At 35.9% G+C, this 15,333-nt stretch overlaps 1 non-coding gene across 1 annotated transcript; it reads right to left on the bottom strand.

Moving 5' to 3' along the window:
* Nucleotides 1-6,050: 6,050 nt before the first annotated feature.
* On the bottom strand, nt 6,051-6,157 carry LOC118349147. The gene has a single exon (XR_004802137.1). It is a non-coding gene; the product is annotated as a small nucleolar RNA R71 (small nucleolar RNA).
* Between the last annotated feature and the right edge of the window lie 9,176 nt (nt 6,158-15,333).

Raw genomic sequence — 15,333 nt, 5'->3', positions numbered from 1 at the left:
GAAAAGTGGCATGTGGAGCTCCAAAAACTAAAACCCTAATGCCTCTTCGAGTCTCCTCTATGTCTAGGTTCAATGAACCTTTGGGGCTTAAGGGTCTTTTCACTAAAACCCTAATCATTCTTGAGAGAATGGGCGAGTGCATGCTTGCCACTTGGCAATGTCGTGTGTGTGTGTGTTGCCACCCACCTATTTTTCCACAAAGATCTTTCATCTTCTTCTAGACCCTTGGGGTATGGTGTGATGCATCTTCCCTAGGCGCCCTTTCCTTTACCCCATGTGCCTTCTTGAAACCCTAATGAGTAGTGAGTGTAGTGGCCGAGATTCCTAGGGACTAAGGTTTGCATCATCCTAGGTGTCCCTTCCCATTCCAATCATTACATTCTCTAGAAAAGATCCCCATCCAATGCATGTGTGACACTTGGCAAAAAGTGGGTTGGACTGTCTCTTGGATGGGCGTGAACCCTGTTTAGGCTGAAACCCTAGTAAAGGCCCAAGGTTCTTTTAAGACTCTAAACCTTATGTATGGCCCAACATGGGGACATAAGACGGGCAAAAACTTGGCTAAGTCTGGGTTATCACATCCTTCCCCCTTAAGAAAAGATTTCATCCTTGAAATCGACACCGTAACCATCAACGAAGAACAACTTGTAACAAGTACTAACTCAATTATTACCTCTATTGCTAGCTGCCATGGAATCTTCAGATAATGATGGGGGTGTGGGGATGGTACTCCATTTTCTTCTTCTATCACCAAATCTTGTGATAAATAGAATATCGCTTCAGATCATAATCTTAATACATATTCACCTGCATCTCATTCTGCTTATACTCTATTTCGAGCTCAGTGTCTTCTATGAGTTGGCCCTCCTCGCGCAAACGAATACGGTCCATAGAGGTATCCGAGGTCTCAAAAGGCGTATACCTATTCGCATGAGCTTCTGCAGTGCGGTTAGTTTCTGCGTCTTGGTTGAGTTTGAGTAAACGTATTCTCTTGGCGTCTTTCCATACTAATGGGTCATGCATGGGTTGCCACTCTTCATGAGGTAACGCTCATCGCAAGAAAATATTTCCTAAAAAATCCGCAACCATCACATGGGTGCGAGGATGTTCAAACTTCTCAATTTGTTGCTAGTGAGCAGCCATCATTCGGTCTCTTCTCTCGCATTGGTTTCTGCGACTACGTTCTCGTCTTTTTCTAATTTGACCTACTGAGGATACATACATACATGGGATTTTTCTAGGTCGTGCCATGCCCTGTTTCAAGGGTATGGTAGGTGCATACAATGTTACTAAAAATAAAGAGATCAGATAAAATCAAACAAGAATTTATATCAAACAAGCCAAAATACAACAAGTTAGACACAAAATCTTATCAAACGTCTAGATCTAAGATACAAACAAGTAAGGGTATTTAGTCCGCATTAAATCTTCTCTTTCCTAGGTTGCTTCTTGAAAATCTAGATTATTCTGCAGCACTTTCCCAAAGGATATCATCTGATTCCTCAATTAATGCTCCTTACTATCCACAATTTGCACTAGCCATTCTTCATATGATAAGTTTGGCTGAAGCTGAATACTGCTGAGCTCCATTACTACTAGTCATTTTTCCCCGAAACTCTTATTTAAATACGATACAGGAAACATATCATGTACTCCTTGCATTTCAGTTGGTAAATCCAATGGATATGCCACAAAACCAATTCTTTCCATGACTTCTTATGGTCCTACATACCGGAGACTCAATTTTCCTCTCTTACCAAACCGGATAACTCTTTTCATAGGTAAAACCTTAATATACACCCAATCTCCTACGACAAATTACAGGTTTCTTTGTCAGCTATCAGCGTAACTTTTCTGTCGATTTTGGGCCACTTTCATTCTTTCTTTGATCAATGCTACTTGTTTCCGAACTTCTTGCAAGTATTCGGGCCCTAGTATCTTCTTTTCTTCTACTTTGCTCCAATACAAGGAGGACCTAAAATTTTTCCCGTATAGTGCCATGGAAGGCGCCATCTGTATTGTGGCATGAAAATTGATGTTGTAAGCAAACTCTATCAAAGGCAAGTGACTTTCCTAATCGCCACTTTGTTCCAGCATGCATGCTTGCAGCATGTCCTCCAACGTTTGGATTGTATGTTTAGTTTTTCTGTCTGTCTTTGATGATATGCACTACTAAACCTCAAACTAGTACCCAACAGCTTTTCTAAAATCTGGTAGAAGCGTGAAGTGACTCGCATATCTCTGTCGGACACTATGGACTTAGGTACTCCATGCAATTGAACTATCTCTTTAACATAAATTTGAGAAAGCTTCGGGGCTGGACCCGCTCTTCGTCATGGGAGGTACAATATGGCCTTTGGCTCACCCCGCCCTTTTGGCCTCGCTGAAGGTTCATTGTGCCTTGTGTGTGACAAGTGGCCAAAAGTTTATGCTTATTTTTATCCCTGTAAATTTTCAGTTCCCATTGGTCTATATGGGTTCCAACATTTTACTTCGATGTTGGGTTCGTTGATTCTCATCCCGCTCGTCATTGTACCCGCAATGGGTGGAACTTATGTGAGTAGTGTAATTATTTTCTTATTGGAATTTTATGTATGACTGATTTGTTTAATAAATAAAAATACAATGTTTTGGTTATCTTGGTCTAATTGGATTTAGTGTGTTTAGGAGGATACTGCAAATGTGGTATCGACAGTCCTCTTTGTTTCGGGGGTGACTACACTTTTGCATACGTCTTTTGGGTCAAGATTGCCCTTGATACATGGTCCATCGTTTGTTTTCCTGGCACCAACATTGGCAATCATCAACTCCCTAGAGTTTCAAGGACTCAACGAAAATGTAAGCTCCTCTTGTCAGGCATGTGCCCTTGTTCCCCTAGGGCTCCAAACCCTAATTTGAAGTGATGGCCGAATTTTAAGGGCCTTGTTGGGCCCCTCTCTTGGGTTAGATGCCAAATACACTAAGGAAAATAATTAACTAGTAAAGGCCTAAGGTTCTTTTAGGACTCTAAACCTTATCCAAGGCCCAACATGGGGACATAAGACAGGTAATGACTTGCCTAAATATGGGTTATCACATCCTCTCCCCATTAAGAAAAGATTTTATCCTCGAAATCGTCACCATAACCATCAATGGAGAACAACTTGTAACAAGTACTAACTCAATTATTACCTCTATTGCTAGCTGCCGTGGAATCTTCAGATGATGATGGGGGTGGTACTCCATTTTCTTCTTCTGTCACCAAATCTTGTGATAAATAGAATATCGCATTTAGATCATAATCGTAATACATATTTACCTGCATCTCATTTAGCTTATGCTCTATTTAGAGCTTAGTGTCTTCTATGGGTTGACCTTCCTCACGCAAACGAATACAGTCCGTAGTAGCATCCAAGGTCTCAAAAGGCATATACCTAGTTGCATGAGCTTTTGCAATGCGGCTAGTTTCTGCCTCTTGGTTGAGTACGAGCAAAAGTATTCTCTCGGCATCCTTCCATACTAATGGGTCGTGCAGGGGTTGCCACTCTTCATGCGGTAACTCTCGTCGTAAGAAAATATTTCCACGAAAATCTATAACCATCACATGGGTGCGATGATGTTCAAACTTCTTCATTTGTTGCTAGTGAGCATCCATCATCCGGACTCTTCTCTCACGTTGGTTTCTGCAACTATTGATAATTGTTATTTTTATGTGATTTTATCACTCTTTTATTCATAAAAAGTATCATTTTCCCTTCAATACTATTGATTTTATTTTATTTCTAAATATTTTTATTTATTTTCTTGGATTTGAAGAAATGAGAAGATTTAGTGCAAAAGGAGAGCATTTGGTACAAAAGAAGAGACTACGGATCCAGACCGATGAGAGACAGCGAGATTTGAAGAGAGCCGATGAGATTTGGACGAGGAGCCTTGTCCTGTGGGCAGCAAAGAGATTTCCCTCGCCCAAAGGAGAGAAGACTTACCTCTCGGTAGGTGAGGAAACTTGCGACCAGAAGGCGCGACTAGAAGGCGGGAAGACTTGGTGAGAAGGCTCTAAGTGGTTAGATTGGGCAACTAGTTTAAATGACTAACTTAAAATACCAACCTAAACGACATCATGGGCAATAACTAGAAAAGGCGAGAGGAGTCTTTCATCTCGGTCGGGAGTCTTTCCACTCCGTAGGCGAGGAGAGGGCTGTGTGGTCTTTGTGACCTCCACGCCCGTTCATTTGTGACATTCCCACCAGTTATATTTAGCACATACGTCATCTACTCGATGGGACCCTTCTGAGTTCCACATTAAATCTATTAATGACCAAATCCTCCCGAACTCCGCAATTCAAGCAGCATATTACTGAATCTTCCATTTTAGATAATTTTGATATTCTTGGGATAATTTCTTTTTATGTTAACACCTATTTTTAGAAACTATTTTCCAGATTTTTAAACTAGATTGTAGCCGCATTTATTTTGTTTCCAGATTTAAGTTTTGACATCTATTTAATCCAGTCTTGTGGGATGAATAGAGAGTCTTGGTTCTTAATCTTAGTTTTATGTTTTAGAGTCTGAGTCTGAGGTTAGAATTCCAGTATTTATTATTGAAGTGTTCTTTCGAAAAAATGGAACTGGAGGACAGAGGCGAGAGCCGCATGATTCATCAACCGACTTGAATGAAGAACACTAGTTTTATTTTTTTTGTTTTCAATTCCATTATGAACTAATTCTATTTTCTAGAGCTTTGATGTAGCCTAGCATTGAACACACAATTTATATTCTAAGTTATTTTACTTTCAATATTTCCATGATTGAGTGTTTATTCCTTATTCTTGATGCTTACAATTTTATAGCTAACTATTGTTCGATCTTTTGGATTGCAATGAGACCAGGAGGTGATTTGTAATTAAAGCTCTAGGATTAAACACGTTTAGTTGAGCGAAAGCAGATATTCTTTGTTGCCACTAGTGTGATTTTCAAGAAAAATAAAAAAAACTTAATGAGCCTCCAATTAGTTAAATTCACATAAAGATATGGATTATTAGTTGGAGATTTTTAGTATTGTTTGAGAGAAAATATTGAATAGTTATAGGATTTTTATCATCAATTTGGGATAATTGGGATTCTATATCAAGAAAGAATAAATTGTGTGGGATTTGCTAGGTGAAGTCAAACGCTCAAGATCTATTCTTAATATTTTTAAAATCTTAATTTTAATGTTCTTTTTTTCAGTTTAGTAAACTATTCTTCAAATTTCAGTTTTCCAAATAGTAATTAATTTAGTCAATTTCAGTACTCAATCGCATAATTATTCATTCTATGTTCCATATCCATTTTCTTTAAAACACTTTACTTCTTGTTACGATTCATTGCACTTGCAGATATACTTTTATGCGAACAAGTATTCAGCGCCGTTGTCGAGGAATAGTTATTTGTTATTAATATTGATACCAACTAGATTTTTACTACTTTGGATTTTTTTTAATTTTATTTATTTTAAAAAAATTGGTTTAAATTAGATCTCAGTTTAGTTTTTCTTTCAGAAATCAGAAGTGCATGCCCCGATCTAAATCATTAGAGCATGCACCTTTCGATCCCGAGATTGAAAGAACCTTATGTCGGATCAATACAAAGGAAAAGAAAGAGGTTGCTGCATCTAAAACTAATATGGCCGATCAGGAGCACAAGACGTTAAGAGACTATGCAATGCCCTCGGTCAATGAGGTGACGTCCAGTATAAAGCGGCCAGCTATATAAGTCAATAACTTCAAGATCAAGCCGACCATCATTCAAATAATCCAACAAACCATCCAGTTTTGGGGGTTGTCACAAGAGAATCCTAATGTCCATATTGCAAAATTCTTAGAAATTTGTGATACTTTTAAATGCAAAGGAGTGACATTTGATGCAATTCGATTGAGACTTTTTCCGTTTTCACTTAGGAAAAAAGCAAAATCTTAGCTGAATTCTTTGCCACCTAGCATCATCACCACATGGGAGCAATTGGCACAAAAGTGTTTAACGAAATATTTCTCTCCGACCAAGACAGCCAAGTTAAGGAATGATATCACTACCTCCACAGGCATGATATCACTACCTTCACCCAATTTGAGGGTGAATCATTATATGAGGCATGTGAGAGATACAAGGATGTATTGCACAAGTGTCCACATCATGGCCTCCCAGCCTAGCTCTAAGTATAGACGTTTAACAATGGTTTGGGCTAGAAAGACCAAAGAAGTAAGTCACGTTTGACGTGTTTAAGAATTGGCATACTAGTGAAAGTTGATAAGTTCATCTTCCTGACTGACTTCATTGTGCTTAATATGGAGGAGGACAAGGAGATTCTTTTAATACTGAGCCGACCTTTCCTAGCTATGGAGAAAACTTTAATTGATGTTCAAAAAGGGAAATTCGTTTTGAGGGTCGGCGAGGATCAAGTCACGTTTGATGTGTTTAAATCTATGGAATTCCAGTCCAACGTATATTATTGTTTTCAAATAAGGAACCGAGACATAGTCAAGGCTGACGAGACTTATGGTGCTAAATTTCCAAAGCTACCAATTAAGGTATGTCTTACTCACTTTACGTCTATTGAATCCAAAGATGAAAAGGTTAAGGAGTGTGAGAGATATTTGGAAGCTACATCTTCCCTTTGTCCTTCAATAAAACTGAAAGTGGAAGAATTAAACTCATCAAAGCCAACAACGCCCATGTTTGAACTCAAACCGCTTCTATCAAATTTAGGCCAAGACTCTACTTTTCAAATCATTATTAACAGTTCTTTGAGTGATGTAGAGGAAGAGAAGTTGCTAAAAGTCTTGCGAGAATACAAAATGGCCTTGGGTTGGACCATCTCGGACATCAAAGGAATTAGTCATTCAATTTGCATGCACAAGATTTTAATGGAGGATAATTTTAAACCGATAGTCCAACCTCAAAGGAGACTGAACCCATCAATGCAAGAAGTAGTGCATAAAAAAGTATTGAACCTTTTAGATGTCAGGATCATTTATCCAATCTCAGATAGTGCATGGGTAAGTCCAGTGTAAGTCATCCCAAAGAAAGGAGGGATAATCGTGATCAAGAATGACAACAATAAACTCATACCAACGAGGATGGTCATGGGATGGCGAGTATGCATAGACTATCGAAGACTGAATGATGCAACTCGAAAAGACCATTTTCCCTTACCGTTTATTGATCAAATGCTAGAAAGACTTGCTGGCCATGCCTACTACTATTTTTTAGATGGATATTCCGGTTACAATCAAATAGCCATTACACCCGAGGATTAAGAGAATACCATTTTCTCTTGTCCTTATGGCACTTTTGCATATAGGCGCATGACTTTTGGTCTTTGCAATGCGCCAGCCACTTTTGAAAGATGCATGATGTCCATCTTCTCGGACATGGTGGAAAAAGTTTTAGAAGTTTTCATGGATGACTTCTCGATTTTTTGTCACTCTTTTGATAACTGCTTATCTAATATATCTTTGGTTTTGGAGAGATGCAATGAGACAAATCTTGTTTTAAATTAGAAAAAATGTCACTTCATGGTCAAGGAGGGAATAGTGCTCGGCCACCGCATTTCCTTCAAGGGATTTGAGGTCGATCGAGCAAATATAGAAGTTATTGACAAACTTCCACCAACAACCAATGTGAAGGGCATTAGGAGCTTCCCGGGTCACGCAGGGTTCAATCGTCGGTTTATCAAGGATTTTTTCCAAATTAATAAACCTCTCTAAACTCTGTTGATTAAAGGTACTCGGTTTAGATTTTTTGATGAATGCTTGCATGTTTTTGAAACATTGAAAAATAAATTAATTTCAGCACCTATCATTGTGTCACCGGATTGGAAATTACCTTTTGAATTAATGTGTGATGCTAGAGATTATGCTATGGGGCTATTTTGGGGCAGAGAAAAGATAAAATTTTTCATGTTATTTATTATTCAAGTCAAACCTTAACAGGAGCTCAACTTAATTATGCTACTACTGAAAAAGAATTGTTAGCAGTTGTGTTTGCCTTTAACAAATTTTGTTCTTATTTGATAGGTTCGAAAGTGGTTGTCTACACTGATCACTTAGCTCTTAAATACTTGTTGTTGAAGAGGGATGTCAAACCAAGACTGTTAAGATGGATTATGTTACTACAAGAGTTCGATTTGGAAATAAGAGATAAGAAATGTATCGAGAATGTAATGACCGACCACTTATCTCACCTTGAGCTTAAAGATGCGGCTGGCGAGAAGAATTTTCCAATTAATAAGACCTTCCCAAATGAGCAATTAATGGCTATACAAGTTGTTCCATGGTATGCAGACATGGTAAATTATTTGGTGTCCAGAATTCTACTGGCCGTGATGACATATTAACAAAAGAAGAAGTTCTTCTCTAACTTGAAATATTATTTTTGGGGGGAACCTTTTCTATAACGGCACTGCACGGATCAAATAATCAGGAGATGCGAAGGGATGGAGAGCATACTCAGACATTGCCACTCATTGGAAGCAGGTGGCCACTTTGGTGGAGCAAAAACAGCAGTGAAAGTTTTACAATGCGACTTTTAGTAGCCGACTATTTTTAAAGACTCTTTTAATTTTGTTAATTTATGTGATTATTGTCAAAGGGTTGAAAACATTTCTACAAAACATGAAATGCCTTTAAACAATATTTTAGTGAATGAATTATTTGATGTTTGGGGTATAGATTTCATGGGTCATTTTTCATCATCATATTCTAACAAATTTATTTTGGTTGTTGTAGATTATGTCTCCAAATTGGTGGAAGCGGTCGCCTTGCCAACCAATGATGCGAGGGTTGTAGTGAATTTCCTACGGAAGAACAGTGTTTCCCGATTTGGCACGCCGATGGCCATATGGCAGGAAGCATTTTTGCAATCACTCAAGACACAACAACACCTATGACGGAAGGAATAATGGACTTACATCACGATATCTTTTTCTTCCTCATTCTCATTTTGGTTTTCGTATCACGGATCTTGGTTCGTGCTTTATGGCATTTCCACTATCAGATAGCATTCAAAACACTGATCGGGATGTCACCTTATCAAATCATTTATGGAAAAGCCTGGCATCTACCCGTGGAGCTAGAACACAGAGCCTATTGGGCAATGAGAACATTGAACTTTGATTTACAAGTGGCTGGCGAGAAGAGAATATTGCAGATCAAGGAAATGGATGAGTTCCGCAAAGATGCTTATGAGAATGCTAAGATTTACAAAGATAAAACGAAAAGATGGCATGATAAGCATATTTTGAGAAGGGAATTCGAAGTCAGGCTGAAAGTTCTATTTTTAACTCAAGACTTCGACTCTTCCAGGGAAAGTTGCGCTCTCGGTGATCGGGACCATTTGTGGTGACCCATGTCTTTTCCTATAGGGTGATTGAAGTCCATCACGAGACAAAAGACACATTTAAAGTAAATGGACAGAGATTAAAACCCTATATGGATGGTGACTTTAACTCGAAAAAGTGTTCCATCGATCTCGCCAGTAATAAATGATGAAAGGACAATGTCTAACTACAGACTTCAAATAAAGCATTTTTGGGAGGCAACCCAAGTTTTATTTTATTTTATTTTTGCTTAATATTATTTATTTTCTTTCACCTTCAGGAACGAAGAGGCGAGGAGATCTCTAAGGAGTACACGACTGCACCTTCAAGAAAAATATTCAATTGGAAGAGCAGAAAAAAACCAGGGGAGCATCTCTTACCTTCTCTCATTCTTTGCTTTAATTTTTCTTCATTTTTTCCATTTGGAACAATGTGATATTTAAGTTTAAATAATAATAATAATAATAATAATAATAATAACAACAACAACAACAACAACAACAACAACAACAATAATAATAATAATAATAATAATAATAATAATAATAATAATAATAATAATAATGATAAAAAACAGAATGATTTGATGAATAAAAAGAGACTATGATAAGAATATGATTGTAATTGATTATATTTTTTAGGAAAAATTCTCATTGCTTAAGTCTAGTTGTTAATTGTGTACTTCATCTTACTTAATTTGATATTTCATATGTTCAATAAATGCCTCTTATGATCATTAATTGTTTTGAGTACCTAGAGAAATTTTATGTGAATTTATATGGTCTCAACTTACTTTAGCACTTGTTTGATTACACTTGAGGTGAAATCCTAGAAAAAATATTACTGGAGAATTGATTAAGGCATTCTTTGGACCGATTGAGCCTTTCAAACTTACCTGTTTATTATCTTTATCTCTAGTCGCTCATTTGAGCTTTATTGAAATATATTTTGGTTTTATATTTTTCTTTCTTGTAAATCTTATATTCTCTACCATATTTGAGCTTAAACACTCACACTGCAAGAAAAAGACATAATTGCCGGCATTCGATATGTGCCGGCAACTTTCTTACTAAATGCCGCTGCTAGTATGGTGCCGACGCATCATATAAATTGGTGGCATTTATGTAAACACCACTAATAGTACGTTGGCAATACATTGAATAAATTAAGAGAATTTAGCTAAACGCTGCCACTAATTCAAATAGCGGCATTACCATAAACGCTACTACTAGTACGTTGTCAACGCGTTATATAAATTGGCGGCATTTATTTAAACGCCACTAAAAGTACATTGTGAAACATTTATTAAATTAACGGCATTAATATAAACGCCATCACTAATTAAAATAGCGGTATTATCATAAAGCCACTACTATTACATTGTCGACGCATCATATAAATTGGGAACATTTATTTAAATGCCACTAATAGTATGTTGGCGACATATTGAATATATTAACGACATTTATATAAACGCCGCCATGAGTACCTTACCTTCGCAATCCATAAATTAATGGCATAATGTAAATGCCTCCACTAATTCGTTGTCCACACATTGCATTAATTAACACAACACAGTTTAGGACGCACCAATAATATGATATACCACAATAAAAAAATATAAAATATAAATTAATAATAAATATGATATAATGGATCATTATTCATATAATAAAAAAAATTACAAATCAAATCACATCAAAGTGATTTAATAAATATATATAAAATCATTGCATGTGAAAAATTCCTGAACATTTCAGCTCACAAAACATTTTGAAACTCTGTTACAGATAGATTAGCCAAACAGAATTTGTATAGCTTTCCACAGTTCATTTCCCAGATGCCTTTCGTAAAAGTCTACTTCATCTCTTCCTTTCACAAACAATGCAGAGAAGTGCTTCTAGTACCATAGCGTCCCTATGCATGAGCGAGAGACATAAAAAATTGACAGATCATAATGGATGAGAAGTGGAAAAAAGTTAACAAAATAAGAAGCAATGATTGATCTTTTTATTTCCATTTTCCAAACATATATATATTTGCTCTAATTAATTCACTATGTTAATTAGATTCAACCAACCTAGTTCTTTTTGTCAAAAATAATGTAAGATAATTATGGGGTACTGGCAAGTTATATAAAATATTTAAGAAATAAGCAATATTGAAGCAGTACTACATAGCTTGAAACAGAGCAGTCTGTCAATTAATTAGGCCGCAGCTTCAAAGTGGGAAAAAAAACTAAACTTCAGATCAGGATTTTTGATCCTCCAATGCATGTAGTCCCACAGAAACCTAGTTCAACAAACTACATCAACAAAAAAGCATAAACATGAAGAAGCAAAGCTTGATGAAGAGCATGGACAGATGAAAATGAGAGGAGTTACCGCGTCTTCGTAACATGAATTTCTGTAAAGTCATGAGAGCAGAACCAAACAGGGGCTGTGCAACATAGACTCTCCATGAGAGTAGCTACGAAGCAGTGGCAAGGTGGCTGAGAGGCGACAGTGTACTGTGGAAGCAGGGAGAAATATTGTGATGAGAGAGAGGGAGAGAGAGAGAGAACGTAGAGAAAAAACATGATTTGAGGGGGTTTACTAATAAAACAGTGTGGGATCGGAGTTGCGGACAGTGGTGCTGAACATCGATCAACTGGGCGGTGGAGGCTTGTTTTCCGCCTCACGGCGTGTTCTGTTGCTGCTTGTGGAAGCGTCATGGCCCAACTGCTGCAAGACATGGCCTTCGGTTTGGAGATAATGCTATGTTTTTCTTGCTTAAAACAGAGGCTACTACAGGATCAGTACTTATATATATGCAGGTGGTTGTTGGTTCTTGGCCTACTCTCACATGTGGCTTCGATGCAGATTTCCAAGTGCGGAGGGTGGCGGCACCGTTGGTTGTAGAGACTTCTATTGTGCATGAGAGGACTCGGTTGCATTGGATGGTGGTCATACGCGGCTCATGGAGTAACGGCATGAAGCGGAGGCTGATCTAGGCATTGCTTGGTAGTTCTTTCGTTTAGGATGGCAGCGGCATGGAGAAGCTATGGCAATGGCTGGTCTTGTCCGGTTCTTCTCTGATGAAGGTTGACGTGTACGTGGGCGGGGCTGGCATCTCGTTGGTTGACGACGTGGGTGAGGCTGAATCTCGTTGGCTGATACTCATAATCTGAAACTCTGGAATTGAGGGAATAAAGGCGCTTCATATACTATAATTTGCAACGTTGCCCGTAGAGGGAAATTTAAATTTCATGAAAAATTAAGGCAGCGCGCCAACTTAAATTTTCACTAGTTTTCATTAGTTCATTTGGGAAGTGGCGGAACCACGTTTAGGGCCCCCAAAACAATTTATGTAAAAATCAATATATTTAGAAATGTCCCTCTAATTGTTTTTCTTATAGTTCTTAAATTTTGTATAATTTCTATATAATATCTATTTTCAAAGATGTGATCCCATCAAAATTAAATTAAAATTAATAAGAGAAATCATAAACTTATTAATTTCTATTTATTTTACATAAATATGTCGTATAGTAAAAAAAATCAACCCCTCTTCAAAGAAATTGTTGGTTCCGCCACTTTCTTTCTAATTTGTTGACTAATATTTTGTATGTACACCTCTTTCTTTCTAATTTTTTTACTAATATTATGCTTGATGAGTACTCTTTAATCAAAATATTCCAATCCTCTCTGTAATTGAAATGTTAATATAATATTTTTTGTATTATACATAATTATATTATATAATATATAATAATATTTTATTATATATATTATATATAAGATAATGTTATTATAATTTTATTTTAATATAATATATATAATAAGGTTATTATAATCTTAAACATGAATATTTATTTGATTATATGCTTTAAATAAAATATATATTAATAACATTTTATGGCTTAATAAATTCTCAATATATTAATCCTTTTGATAATTATATTAGTAAATTTGTAATACTAATATACATTAGTATATAATGTATATTAATTATAATTTATACTTTATGGTCTTATACTAACACTCTATTACTATTAGTAATATACTTTAAGTCTATATATAAATTATTATATAAATCACTGTAGTATTACTACATCACTTATGATACTATTAACTATATATAGTGATACTATAATATTAATACTATTAATGATATTAACATATATACTATCAACACAAACTCCTCAACATCGTTCTATATTGCCAATCAAATTGTGGCCGCCTAACCAAAATACAAGGCTAACACGTGTAGATTGAATGATCAAGAAATTGCTTAAGATCTTCGACAGCAAATATATAGAACTTGACCACTAAACCTTAAACAAACTCTTAACTCCTAGTTTTAAATAATAGGTTAATGTAGTTAGACTAATGCCGGAACAGACCCTAAAATAACACAGATATATACAACTTGATCACTAAACCTTAAAATAACTTCAGCTTCAAGCTATTATAATGTATGAAATGTAATTCGCACAAATTTACTAGAATCATTTATTTGTTCGAAATTAAATTAACCCAGACTTTTATCAGGATAAACCCTTCAAATAAAGCTCACTAAGCTCTACTTATAGAAATAAAGAAGATTCTTAAATTTTCCCTAAGTAGAAGTTTATTAAAATGTAAACCTAACTTTTGAATTTGAAGCCTCTAGGCCTGGCAAAATGTCATTGTAGGTTGGCGTGAGGCTGTCAATTAAGTGTTACTTCTATTTTCTTATTTGGCTGCTACCAAACTCTCTTCTTGTTCATTTTCTTTTCATTTATTCCCAGGTAGCCTTCCTCTTCAGCGGCACTTATGTTTCATTATTCTTTTTCTTTCTATTTTTCCTTTTTTTCCTATTGCGTTAATAGCAGTAATTATTAAATAATAATTGTTTTTTTTTTATCAATTTTAGACTTCAATATTTTTGTGATTTAATTTTTTTTTCAAATTTAAAGAAAACTAAGACTAAATTTTTAGCGGCCAGTCATCTAGAGACTCTCATCAGTGTTGTTTTGGATATAAATATTAAGTTAAATTTTTTAAGATGCTAAATATATAATATATATATCCTTCTATATTATATATATATATCAATACATATAACGTGGGCATATAACGTGATACATAACCCCATGAATATTATTGCATGTCGTTTTTTCTTCCCAGTGTTTTCAAAACTCCAACAATAATATGGTTGCCGAATGTTTTAACCAAACACAGATCATTGTGCCACGCATATATATATGTTCCCACATAGCAACGCCTCCACACAATGCCCCTGATCACTGCATAACAAGGCAAACGAAGGTCGTTCCTCCACCGATAGACGTCGGTTTTCTCTGTTTTGGACCCTCAAAACAGAGCAAGAAATAGCAGTGCAAATTGAGAGTTTTCCACCGATCAAACACCCACCGTACGTAAGTCTCATGTTAAACTGATCTCCATGAATTACTTTTCAAGCTATACTGATATCTATATATTTACTCTATGTTTCTGCCTCTCTATGTCTTTACTCTATGAATATGCTCATCTATGTATTTACTCTATGTTTCTACCTCTCTATATATTTACTCTATAAATCGGCCCCTCTGTGTATTTACTTGATAAAGGTTTTTCATATTTATATTTATAAATAATATTTACTCAATGTCACGGCCCATGGGCACTTCAATTTGTATTCTATTGATGAACACATGTCTATAAGCTAATGTAATTAGTGAGTTTTTTCTATGATCAGGATGGGGAAAAAGCAGGGGCAACTAAGTTTCTTTAAGAACTTTTTACAAACACTTGTTGTAAAAAGTCTATATATTGTACTGGCATACATTGAAAATGTATGTGAGGAAATATTATGAATCAAATGGGATTATTCAACAGCAAAATATTCTTTAAGAACTTTTTACAAACACCAGTTGTGGATTGGAAATTTACGTGAGGAAATATTCTTAATCAAATGGGATTAATCAAAAGGTTTTGTTATCAAAACTAGAGTTAAAATATAGATGCTCTTTGCAG

This window comes from Juglans regia, chromosome 7 (genome assembly GCF_001411555.2).
Source record: "Juglans regia cultivar Chandler chromosome 7, Walnut 2.0, whole genome shotgun sequence".
NCBI classification, from domain to species: domain Eukaryota; kingdom Viridiplantae; phylum Streptophyta; class Magnoliopsida; order Fagales; family Juglandaceae; genus Juglans; species Juglans regia.
Note: the sequence above shows the minus strand (reverse complement) of the source record. Positions and strands in the feature narration are given on the sequence as shown.